The sequence below is a fragment of the Triticum dicoccoides genome, chromosome 3B (assembly GCF_002162155.2).
Source record: "Triticum dicoccoides isolate Atlit2015 ecotype Zavitan chromosome 3B, WEW_v2.0, whole genome shotgun sequence".
Classification (NCBI taxonomy): domain Eukaryota; kingdom Viridiplantae; phylum Streptophyta; class Magnoliopsida; order Poales; family Poaceae; genus Triticum; species Triticum dicoccoides.
In genome coordinates, this window is record NC_041385.1 from 375,068,123 (window position 1) to 375,081,358 (window position 13,236).

A 13,236-nucleotide genomic window follows, 5' to 3' on the forward strand; every position below is an offset into this window, starting at 1 on the left:
AGGCCCAGGCGCAGAGGAGGAGCGGGCCGGGGAGGCTGCCGGCTAGGCCGTTGCGGGGCCCACGCGGGGGCAAGGCGGATCGGGGCTCCTCCCCGATCCCGTCAGGTGGCGGCGGCGATGGGAGAGCTCGGGCGGAGGAGGCGCGGGGCGGCCGGGCTCGCGCTCCGGCGAACTCGTGGGCGCTGGCAGCAACCAGTGGAGGCGGCGGGGAGGCACCGGCGGGGCACGGGCCGGCCGGGGACGCCGCGAGGCGGCGGCGGCGCTCCGCGGCGGCGCAGCCGGCGAGGAGGCGGCGGCCGGCGGGGAGGCCGAAGGCGCGGAGGCGGCGCGGCTGCGGGCTGCGGGCGGCGGCGACCCACCGGTCCTTCGCGGGCGCACGATGGGCTCCGCGGGCCGGCGGCGCGGGGCGGCGGCTGGAGGCCACGTGGCAAGCCACGACTGGCTGCGGGCGCGGGCGCGGACGTGTCCGGCGCTGGGCGGACGCGTCCGGCGGCGGCGAGGGGAAAATTAGGGTTTCGGGGGGATTTTCATCCGCGAATTTGGACGGGGAGGGCATATATATAGGTAGAGGGAGCTAGGAGTGTCCAAATGAAGAGCGGTTTTCGGCCACGCGATCGTGATCGAACGACCGAGAGGATGGAGGGGAGTTAGGTGGGTTTTGGGCCACTTTGGAGGGGGTGTTGGGCTGCAAAGAGAGAGGGGCTTTACGGTTACCCGGTTAACCATTGGGGTACCAAACGAACTCCAAATGGCACGAAACTTGACAGGCGGTCTACCAGTGGTATACCAAGGCCACTTGGCAAGCCTCGGGCCATTCTGAGAAAGTTTAACACCCGCTCACAACGAGAGACAAAAGGGGGACGCCGGAGGGCATAGGAGCGTCGGATTGCAAAACGGACAACGGGGAAAAGGCTCGGATGCATGAGACGAACACGTATGCAAAATGAAATGCACATGATGACATGATAAAATGCAACACGCAAGCAAGTGACATGGCAACGATGGAGAATAACTGGCAAACACCTGGAGCATCGGATCCAGGGCGTTACAGAAAGCCATAAGAAGAAGTATTTACTGGTTATGGTCGACAAATTCACTAAGTGGATCGAAGCCAAACCAGCCAAGGCCGGACCAATTATAGACTTCATATCAGGAGCGGTGCACCATTATGGTGTCTCGCATAGTATCATTACTAACAATAGTTCTAACTTTACGGCCAGTGAGGTAAAAACTTGGTGCACTAATTTGGGCAATAAGCTCGATTACGCCTCCGTATATCACCCTCAGAAAAACGGTCAGGTCGAGCGGGCTAACGGCTTGATCATGAGCGGATTTAAACCCAGACTAGTACGATCCTTGCGTGAATCAGACAAGCACTGGGTTGAAGAACTCGATTCCGTACTCTGGGGGCTGCGTACCATGCCCAATCGCACGACCGGATACACACATTTTTTCATGGTGTATGGCACCGAGGCGGTACTGCCTTGTGACATTATTCATGACTCACCTCGCGTGCGCATGTATGAAGAGAGAGAGGCCGAGCTCGATTGGCAGGACGATCTGGATGGCCTGGAGGAGGAGCGCTACGTCGCGAAGGCCCGTTCTGCATTTTACCAACAGCAAGTCAGGCGATATCAAAGCAAGGAAGTACGGGCAAAGACTTATAATGTTAGTGAACTCATCCTGCGCTTACCAGAGAAGAAAAAGAACAAGCTCAAGCCCAAATAGGAGGGTCCCTTCATCCTAGATGAAGTTCTCGCCGGAGGAGCCTATCGTCTTCGCAATGCTTCGGACAATCGTTTGGAGCCAAACCCATGGAACGCGGCTTGGCTCCGCAGATTCTATGCCTAAATCCACACTTGTAACTTATTTTTGTCTTTTCCACTTCTCAGCCCTCCTTTTCTCTTTCTCGGTTTCTACAACCTCTACCAGTGTTCGGATCAACCGCACAGTCGAGGGATATACATCATTAAATGTACATATCCCTTATCACTTGGGGGCTTCTTTTTACAAAAGCTTATTCTGATTATTATTTTGGAGCGTCAAGCTCACCGTATATATGTGTTGTCTACTCATATGTGTCCTGTCTTCGCCATTATATGCACCTTTATGACTTAAATTTTTGCCAAGCTGGGTTGCCTGGCTCCTGTGCTTATGCCCTACGTTCCTGCTTGTTCGGCTAGGGCATAAAGGGAGCACCTCTGTGATTGTTACAGTCGGGTTATCCGGGCATGTACCTCAAATTGGTGAAGCCGAAAGCTAGCGTTCTTCAGGGAATAATTGGTCGGCGGACAAGAGACAAATTGCCCACGTTGCAATATATGCCCCCAACTAATAAAATGTATTGTGGTTTCTCGCGTCACAGTTTATGTATGCGCAAAAATGCATACAGGCCCAGGGAAAGGAACCCTTAACGGAACTATTCTCTCTAGAAGATGTTTCCTACGATCAAATGTAATATAACATAACTCCCGGAATACAACTTGTCTGTTCAAGCAACTATGACTGGACTGCCTAGTTTCCGAACATACTTTGGTATTTACCAATGGTTTAAAATATCCGGAAACACTCCAAACCTCGGGTTATGGAGGTCGAAGCAGAAAGTCTGCCATGACAATCGTCCTACAATTCGGCTAGAGAAAAGTTTGTTGATAAAGTACATTGCTACTGTGACTCAAAAACTTCCTCTTCCTCTAGACCCTCTAGTAGGTTGTATAGTTTACAATCCTATTGAGAAAACTTAGATGTTGTTTTCACTTGGTCATACACTAAGCTAACAGGAATTTCTCGTCCATCTGGTCCCCGAGGTTCGACCCGGGCCATATGATTTGGATCAAGCTTTGTATAACAAGTTTTCACCATGGCCGAGGCTTCTCGAGTGCCTTCCTGGCATGCCGATATCTTCCACAGCTCGAAACGGCGACGAGCTCCCTTGAATAAATTTGCAAGCTCATCCATACTTCCTGGAAGGGGATCAGACGGCCATAAAGCTTTCGCCATGTTCCTTAATGCTTTCCGAGCTTGCTCGTGCACTTTGAACAACTCTTGTAATAGGTCGCCTTGGAATCTAGACACTTCTCCTTCGGGACGTCCGGTTAACACAACTATAGTAAGAAAACTTGTCAGCATTTCAAACCGGAGACTGTTTTGACAGATAGGGTACAGAGCATACTGAATATGCCGCCCTTCAATTTCTTATTCTCCTTCAAAACATCTGATAATTGGGTTCTCACATCCTTCAGTTCTTCGACCTGCTTGATGTTTGCATCTTGAAGTCTGTTCTTCTCGTCAATGGCCGTGTAAAAACACGTTGACCAGCGGCTTCTTGCCCTTCCGCATGTTGCTTATCTGCTTGAGAAGCCCTTAGCCTCTCTTCTAGCTGATCTGTCGAGCCTACCAACGAGACAAAAAGTATAATTAAGAAAACTTGTAGTGTTCACGGAGCCTTATCTCCGAACTACTGCTGCACTTACCATCAGGTGCCTTCTTGGATTTCTTAAACTCTTCGAGTTCGGCAGTGGCAGCTGAGGGAGTCCTGGATTAATGGGTCCTCGGACGTCTGGGCTATTGACATGGGCCGGACTGTTCGGCTATGAAGATACAAGATAGAAGACCTCTTCCCGTGTCCAGATGGGACTCTCCTTGGCGTGGATGGCAAGCTTGGTGATTCGGATATGTAGATTCCTTTCTTTGTAACCGACTTTGTATAACCCTAGTCCCCTCCTCTGTCTATATAAACCGGAGGGTTTAGTCCGTAGAGGCAATCATAATCATATAGGCTAGACTTCTAGGGTTTTAGCCATCATGATCTCGTGGTAGATCAACTCTTGTAATACTCATATTCATCAAGATCAATCAAGTAGGAAGTAGGGTATTACCTCCATAGAGAGGGCCCGAACCTGGGTAAACATTGTGTCCCCCGCCTACTGTTACCATCAGCCTTAAACGCACAGTTCGGGACCCCCTACCCGAGGTCCGCCGGTTTTGACACCGACATTGGTGCTTTCATTGAGAGTTCTGCTGTGACGTTGAAGATAGGATTGATGGATCTCCTTGTTATCAAGGACAACATCACCTCCGGAAGAGCTCTGGCCTAAGGCCAAACCCTCCGGCTGGGCGGCTTCACTATGATCGCCCGTTCAGCCGTCGGGACAACGCTGACTTCTTGGGTCATCGAAAATCGCCTCCACATCAACTCAGAATACCCCAAACAGATGGATCCGATGGAGTTGTTGTCTTCAAATGAACTCCTAGATTGCATCACCACCTTGGGGGTCGCTACAGACTACGATCGGATTGGGCATAAACCCGATCAGAGAGAAATTGAATCTCCGCCGATCACCCATCACATAGCGGTAGTGGAGGAGCAATACAACAACTCTTCCTCTATATTGAGGACGAACTATGTTCGGATTTCCGAGCTCACAGAGCCGCATACCCGTCCATGGGAATATGTGCCCTGTACTCCAAACCTAGAGTCGGACTGTGGGCCAGAAAAATTGGTTGATACCCCGGAGCCCGAATTGTTAAGCTCGGAAGTTTCTCAAACTCCGGATCCCATATTGGGTCAGGGTTCGGACTTAAAACCACCCACCCACCCAGATACACGCGATCTTATCCACATCAGACAACAGTCTGAAGAAATGGTCCATCACTTTTGGGCCAGATTCCTCCTTGTGAAAGACAAGATCCAAGACTTCCGCAATGAAGACGCGATCTCATTATTCTGCAAAAATTGTACGGACGAGGGAATCCTCAATGCCATCAACCGCCGTCATGTATTACACTTTGCTGACTTGGCAACCATTGTACAGAAGTACTACGTAATGGAAAGCGCTTGGAAAACTCAGGCAGCTTCTTGCACTACAAAAAAAGACACATCCGTGACATTTTGGGCCGAACGAATTTTTTTTCTGTCATACTTATGACATTTCTATGACGATAATTGTGACAAAACCCGGTATCATCATAGATGTGGTGGGCTCCTACTTCTATGACAAAAAATCATGATAGAAAATGGGCTTTTTGTCCTGGGCGGGCCAGAGACGCAGCTGCATGACATTCTTTGGGCCGTCCATGGCAGAAAAAATCGTGGTAGAAGCGAGGGCGAGGAAAATTTCGGGGAGTTCCTGGTTACGGTGGGTGGTCGGGGGCCAAGCGATGCGCGTTTCTCTCGTACACATACGCGCGTGTGTGCAAGGCGTTGGCTCTAACTGAACCCGAGCGAGGCGTTTGGCTCTAACTGAACCCGAACGATTGCACTGCATGCTACACGTTACTGAACCCGAGCAATCAATCGATGGTTGTTAACTGAACCCGATCGAGCGATTCCTTCGCTATTGCTGCTAACTGAAGCCGATCGATGCTGCCTCTGGATGAACAGTGAGTGTTGCGGGAGGGTTTGGATGAAAGGTGAGCGGTGGGGGTGGATGAACAGGACCATGTGGCATTGCCTCTGGATGAACAAGACCCCGATCTATCGAGCCGGTTGGAGCTGGATGAACAGGACCCCATGGAGGGCTGGATGAACAGGACGACCCCATGGAGGGCTGGATGAACAGTAGACGGTGGAGGGGTGCCCGTGGAGGGGTGGTTGAACAGGAGCCCGTGGAGAGGGGTGGTTGAACAGTAGTCGGTGGAGTAGCACACGGTGGAGGCTGGATGAACAGGAGCCCGTGGAGGCTGGTGGAGGTCGATAGTGGATGAACAGTAGCCTGTGGAGGCTAGACGAGGTCGACGGTGGAGATGAACAGTATCCCGTGGAGTCCCATTTTGCGGTACGCCACACCCCTCCCGGTGAACAGGACCCCCAGTTCGAATGTAGCGCTCCAACACTAGTCCGTTTCGTCCGCTTTGCGGTACGCCACACCCCTCCCGATCAATAGGACCCCCGTTTCGACGGTAGGAGGTCCGTTTCCTCCGTTTTACGGTATGCCAGACCCCTCCTGGTGAACAGGATCCCGTTTCGAACATGGCCGGTTGAACACAAGGTTGTTTCCTTTGTTCTGCTTTATGCCAGACCTCGTTTCCATCGCCTGTTCCGTCCAAGCCCTCCCGATGAACACGACGACGCGTTCCCTTTCGACCAGCCGGTTGGCTCCCCATGAACATGACTACGATGATGTTTCTCCGTTCCACCCAGCCATGTACACGAGCCCTGGCCGTACGTATGCACGAGTAGGCATTCGAGACCCCACCCGTATGTATACATACATGGCCGTATTTTCTTTCTTGCACACTGGCCGTTGTACGTACGTGTACATGCTACGTGCGCGCCTCTAATACAACACGTGCGCGCCTCTACATCCACTAGTATGTACGTGCACATTCGCGACCAGAATGACAACGCTACGTACGCTTCGACTAGGTGGGTCCCGACTGTCAGGCACTTCCTTGCATGCGAAGATGTAGCTGGTGGGTCCCAGCAGTCAGGGGGCGAATCATTTTTTTGCCCGGACGCACTTCCTTGCGTGCGAAGATGTAGCTGGTGGGTCCTAGCAGTCAGGGGGGAAACGTTTTCTCGCACAATACTGTGGCCCGTTCGGTGGGACCCTCCTGTCAGGTGGAGGAATCATTATATTCCTCTTAATAAGGAGGCACTTCCTAGATGCGGCCGTGGACCCAGCTGTCAGCCTCTCCAGGTACAGTCCACGTCCGATGGAAGTCGTTCCTTGACCACGTTGACCACTCCGCGCCGAGAGCACCAGGGCGGTGGACGACGGCGAGGCCTAGGAAGGGGACGACGCGGAGCCGGGGAAGACGCGGCAGTGGATGCCCACGCGTAGAGGAGTATGAGGGTTCACTGGTTTGGCTGCGGTGTGAGGCTTTCGTCGCCGCAGAATAACAGGGGGTGTGGGTGAGTAGAGGGATGGCCTGGCCAGCGGTGGGAGTAGTAGGGGGCAGTGAGGCCTCCGCGGCATCACAGCCAGCCACGGGAGGCAGGAGCATGCGGCACGACCGGCGCTGCTTTGGGCGGCTGGAGCAAGAAGACCAGAGGTTGAAGAAGCACTACGGCCATTGGATGGACATCGTACTATCACTGGGGCTAGAATCGTTCATACTGACTAAAGTTGACAAAGGCCTCCATCCCAGTCAACTTAGTAGGCCCACAAGTCAGCCTCCCACCAAGGTGGGTCCCAGCTAGTAGGGGGTATTCATTTTTTGTGCGTAATAAGGAGGCACTTCCGGTGGGTCCGAGCTGACAGTGGGGGGGAACGTTTTTTCGCGAAATACAGTGGCCCGTCCGGTGGGTCCCAGCAGTCAGGGGGAAACGTTTTTTTGCAAAATACTGGTGGCCCGTCTGGTGGGTCCCTGCTGTCAGGTGGAGGACTAATTATTTTGCACGTAATAAGGACGCACTTCCTTGCGGCTGTCGTGGACCCAACTGTCAGCCTCTCCACGTACAGTACTCTTCCGATGGAAGTCCCTCGTTGACCACATTGACCCACGCCGCGCCGAGAGCACCACGGCGGTGGATGATGGCGAGGCCTAAGTAGGGGACGACGCGGAGCTGGGGAAGACGCGGCAGTGGAAGCCCGCGCGGAGAGGAGTACGAGGGTTCACTGGTTCGGCTGCGGTGTGAGGTTGTCGTCACCGCGGAATAACAGGGGGCGTGGGTGAGTAGAGGGATGCCCTGGCCAACGGTGGGTGTAGTAGGGGGCGCTGAGGCCTGCGCGGCAGCACAGCCGGCCACGGGAAGCGGGAGCAGGCGGTCCCGCCGGCGCTGCTTTGGCGGCTGGAGCAAGAAGATTAGAGATTGAAGAAACACGATGGCCGTTGGATTGACATCCAACGGTTACGTCTGCTAGAATCGTTTGTTGGCGTATATAATGACTAAAAAAATCTTGCATACACGTCAACTTAACAGGCCCACAAGTCAGACCACTCCCTCTTTTTTAAAATAATTTATATATAGCTCATTGCAACTTCTTATGCAATTTATTGCAGTCGTTTTTTTGTTGGCCAGGGCCAATTTCGCATATTTCTATGGGTTCCAAACTATTTTTAATACCAAAATGTCGAGCCAGATTTAAAGTACTTTGGAGATATATTTAAATTAGGTTAATGCCTAGCGAAATAGGAATTTGAAAATGTGAAAAAATTCAGAAATTATAAAGTAATTACCAATTTGTCATCAGTTTTTATATTTACAACCCATTTCATATTACATTCAAGATTTGCAGGCGTCTTGAAAAGTTGCAGCCCATCATGGCGTAGAAAAATAAGTAGGCCTGGATTGGGTATTCTTCAGAAAAAATAAACTCGACTCATTTTCACAAAGAAAAAATAGCTAGGCTGGTCACATGGTGAACATAAAATATAAGCCTGGGCTAGACGGGCCACAGCCCAGTTCAAACCCTTCTTCGTCTCATAAATAACAAAAAAATACTACTCGAGCAACTACGTCCCAGGTGTCAGCTGATCTTGTGTTGTTCTCTTGTCTATTGACTATATATGCTTACAATGTCATGGGTCCCAGATGTCAGGAAAAACTAGGAGGAAGCATTTTATTTTTCCATACGCTGACATGGTGGGCCCCTACTGTCATCCTCTCCACGTACTTCTGCCAATTTATGTTGTTTGTTGACCATGTTGACAACGCGAGAGGACGGCGCCGCGGCGAGCGCACCAAAGTGCACGGAGGACGTCGGCGTTAATGATTTAGGAGACGATGGGGCGACGATGCGTGCGCTGAGGCGCAGCCAGCCGTGGGAGGTGGCAGCAGGCGGCCCTGCCGGTGCTGGTTTGGTTTTGGCGGCTGGAGGAAGACAGGACTGAAGAAACACAATAGACTGTAAAAGCAGCATGAGTACTTAACAGCCTTAACTAAAACCAGCAAGGGCACTTAACAACCAAAGCTGAAAGCAGTATGAGCACTTATACAGGTTCAACCGTACAAAGCATGCCTCGAACAGTGCTACTTTGCCTACAGTTAACCAAGGGTGACGCCGCCAAGCCCCAGGACAAGGCCCAGGCGCCACCCCGCACATCCACAACCTTCTGAAAGCGGCTTCATCTCGCAATGTGGTCAATAAACAGGATATTCGCTTTAGAGCCATGGAAAAGCATGAACATAATCTTCTGTCCTATTCTCCAAGATGGACGGGCCTTCATTATTTGAGAACACCCATGAATAAGTATCTTTTCACCTCCAAGGGGAATGGATTAGGTCGACATAAAAATTATGTTGTGACCAAGCGCAAGTCTGGCCTGACCATGGTCAGACATCTGTATAGGAACAATAGAACTAGGTAATTTCTGTTTCAAGAAGATCACAGCTTAAAACTGTGTATAAGCAATAGTTTATGAACAACATATATAACAGAAAACAGCTCGTACCATAAGTTTCTCGACACAGTTGGACCTGTTCAACGAGTGCAGCAGTGGCACACATATCCCACGTGGCCTTCCACCATTGAAACACCCCACAAGGACCTCAAGATGATCAATAAAGTGTAGGAACTTGTGGATGTCGTCCCAGTCAACTTCAGTGCCATCAGTAATAGCCGAGTTACTACAAAATAACAAACGAGCAGCCTTCTTAACTCCGAAAAAATCTACATGTGCCACCAATTATAAGAAAATATTAGTTAGAAGTAGCATCTTCGTGAGAGATTCTTTGCTACTTCTAAAGTTAAATTGTGATTAGTTAGACAAAATAGGTGGATTAAGAAGTAATCGAGGCAACAAGCAAGAACCAGATACAAAACTAACATGGATGAACAATTGGAACGATGTCGGGGTGGAAGATCGCAGTGAAGATGAGACCAGGTTCTGCTATTTCCATCAACATTCATGCGCCAACTTTCAGTCCGTAACACTTGAGAAAGTTTATCCAAGTTCGGCCATAAAAAAGCAGCGATCTTCTTGGTTCATGAACCCAACTCGGAACTTATATCCATGGCTTGTATTCACTGTGACCATTAAACTAGTGTATTCAGTTTTGGCAAGCCGAGCATCTTGAGTACATGTGTTCTGCAGAGCAAATAATGCACTGCAGGAAAAATAATATGAGAACACAATGTATTCCCTATCCAAATCTACAAATAACTTCCTCCTTGACATCAGTGTTGACCATCGTACTAGTAGTACCTTTTATCCAAATATAGAAATCCAAATTTCCAAATTAGTCGACAACATGTTCAAAAAAAACCACCCTCCCGAATAGAAAAGATGATTCTAGGAAGATACTGTGTGCGTTTTAAAATCCCGTGTTAGGATGAGAAGGAACAAGTGTGGCATCTCGCCGATTGCACAGAAACCTGTAGGGTCCTCGCACTTTGGGCACTGCAAATGAAACACACTAGATTTAGTAGGAAGAAAAATGCATCAATGGCGGCGGCTGCCATCCTAGGATTACCTGCGACCAAGGGACTTGGATTTATCGGGGATGGATGAAGAATTCGTACCTGGTTCTCCATGAGAAAACCCTATGCAATTGCCGAGAGGGGGTTTTCTCTGAACAAGCAGACGAGGGAGAAGGGGATTCAGGCCCAGTGAAATATTGCCGCTTCGTCCGTCCAGCTTACTGCTAAAGCTGGAAAGGGGGGTTGTGATTTTACGGCTCATTGGGCATTACTGCGGCGCTATGACCGGGGTGTGTCTACAATGCAGTTGTGCACTCTAATTTGTGCATATGGCACGTGGACCCCGTTGCTAGTTGCCCCACATATCAGCGAAAGGAAGTAGAAAGACAGGAGTAACTAGTTACACATAAATATATTTTTGACAGAGAGATACTCCCTCTGTAAAGAAATATACAAATCTTTTATATCACAACTTTATACATAAGAAAAATCAAGGGAAATATATATAACATATATAATTATAAAAAATAGAGTTGTTTTTAACACAGTATAGATGAGTTGGTGATGATGGTGTGCCTGCCATCCTGCAATATAGGCCATCCGATTTATATTTGACGAATAGGAAGGAAACTATGGCAATTTTGCAAAAAGGTACCCACACACCTCTCCACATTTGAAAATAAGGCCTTCCCTCGTTCATACTTTTCTCTCACAAGATAAAATACTCATACAAATGCATCTTGATGTTACGTGCAATGCACGGGCATTATGGGGTTCAGCTTTTTTTATGGGGGTTCAGCTGAGAATATAATACTCAGACAGGCTCACGGTTCTGGACTTTGGGCCACAGGCCCACCCTGCATGTTTGGGGGCCCATGTGTTCTACCTCAGCGCTTTTCATATTGCAAGCGATCGGTACATCTCTGGTTTTAGATGCGGTCGCAAGGCAAATACACAAAATTGAATAAAGCACGGCAGCTGTTGGAATGAAATTGAACGATAGTTCCTAACCAGCAATGAGAGTTGCAGTTCTATCAACGATATACCATGTGATAAATAATACTGACGTACTACATATACACACAGGACACTTGTTTCACCATCCCAGATTATTACATCAAAATCTCTCGGAGTATAGATCAGTTCGGCAATTGCGTGCTGCTATTGAAGAATTTCAAAGTTGATTTGGACCAGCTCTCCTTGCCGAGAAAGTTCGATTTTGAAATCATCCCCTACCGCAAGATATGATTTAGATTTGAACCTTGACCATCCTTTAGCATCAATCATCATGCGACCATCCTTTGTACTTACGGTATATTGAGCAGGTTCATTCACACCAAGGCTGCGCATGGTAAGAGAAACTTGGCCGAGGTCGCCCGGATTGTTGAATGACTCCCTCGTTGCTCTAGGAATTCTCTGTTTGCAAACAAGAAGACATACCCAAACAGTTAGATCAACACAGTGAATCGTGTGAAACAACATGGAAAGAAAAAAGAACGAAGCACTTGGACGGCCAATGCTTACCAAGAAGTTGGACATGTCGGTTTTTGTAAGGACTTTCGTATATGAAGTGCGAACTGCAGCCCAGTCTGTTGTCGGTGCAACTGCTCGTTCGGTTGTCGCTTCATGAGCCAGAGCATATGAAAGTGCAAGTGTTGGTGCAGGTGCCGAAGCCGCTACTGCTGCCGGAGATGGTGCTCCTTGTAGAGTTGGTGCCGGTGTCGGAGCAGGTGCCGGTGTCAATGCTCGATCCTCCGGTAGATCAGACTGATCCACTGATGCGGTCGGTGCCCAATCCTCAGCTGGATCAGACTGAGTTGCTGCCACTGTCAGTGCTAGAGCAACTGTCGGTGCTCAATCTGTTGCTGAAGGTGGTATCGATGTGCGAGACAACAGCTATCGTGTCTAGTCTGCTATGATCAACTTTCTAACTTGACTAGGATCCGTGACCATGATCCATTTTTTCTTCATTTGTTTTAAACGTGAGAAGGACTAATGGTGGCGTTTTTGTTAAACCAAGCTGCAGTTCATCATAGGGATTCAACTTGTACTCAGACAACAGACTGATCCAATTTTTTCCAGTAATGTAAGTGATGGACAGTGCCTTCGTTACTGACACGACATAAGAAGTGAAACCTGCAAAAATAGCCATCGTAGAGCAAACCAAACGGTTTATTCTATGATGAATGTCACATGGCAAAACCTGTATCGTAAAATTGCAGGAAAAGAAAGAAAACATGACATTAAATCAATAAGATTTAGACAGTAAATCTATAAGATTTACTTGATGTGACACGAGTGAATCCTTACCAGGAAATCACTATGTTGAAGTACTAAACAGAAGATTGATCGTCCAACTACGGGTGGCATGCAGGGGCCCCGCCTACTCCCACAAGCAGGACAGTCCAAAGGTCGTGACAAATCGTATGGACCGAACATCCATGGGACTGGAAATCCTGGTGGGTGCAATAAACCCTGCAATGCATACGGATATTGGAGTGTAACCATAATTGATAAACCGTCCTCACAAAAAATATGATCTGGATACTTCAAAATATACAAACTGAATTGAGTGGACAGACATTAACATAGACCGTTCTCAGGATTGACCACACACCAAAAGCGGCAGTACTAATAAACAATACAGGGTTCACAAACACAAATCAATTACTGAACAATAGTACTTACTACAGACAAGCAAAGTTGCACTAATTAAACTCTGTAGACTATTTCTTGTCACCGACCTACGGGATGAACCCCGCATAACTGACTAGGCCATGGACTTCTTGAGTACCATCTTGTCAACCTTGGAGAACCTAACAGAGTGCTCTTTCCACTCATAAACATGATGATGAAGACAGGCCGCATCAAATTTGTTGGGAAGCTTTACAAGAACCACACCCTTCGTAATCGAAGGCACAACCAGGAA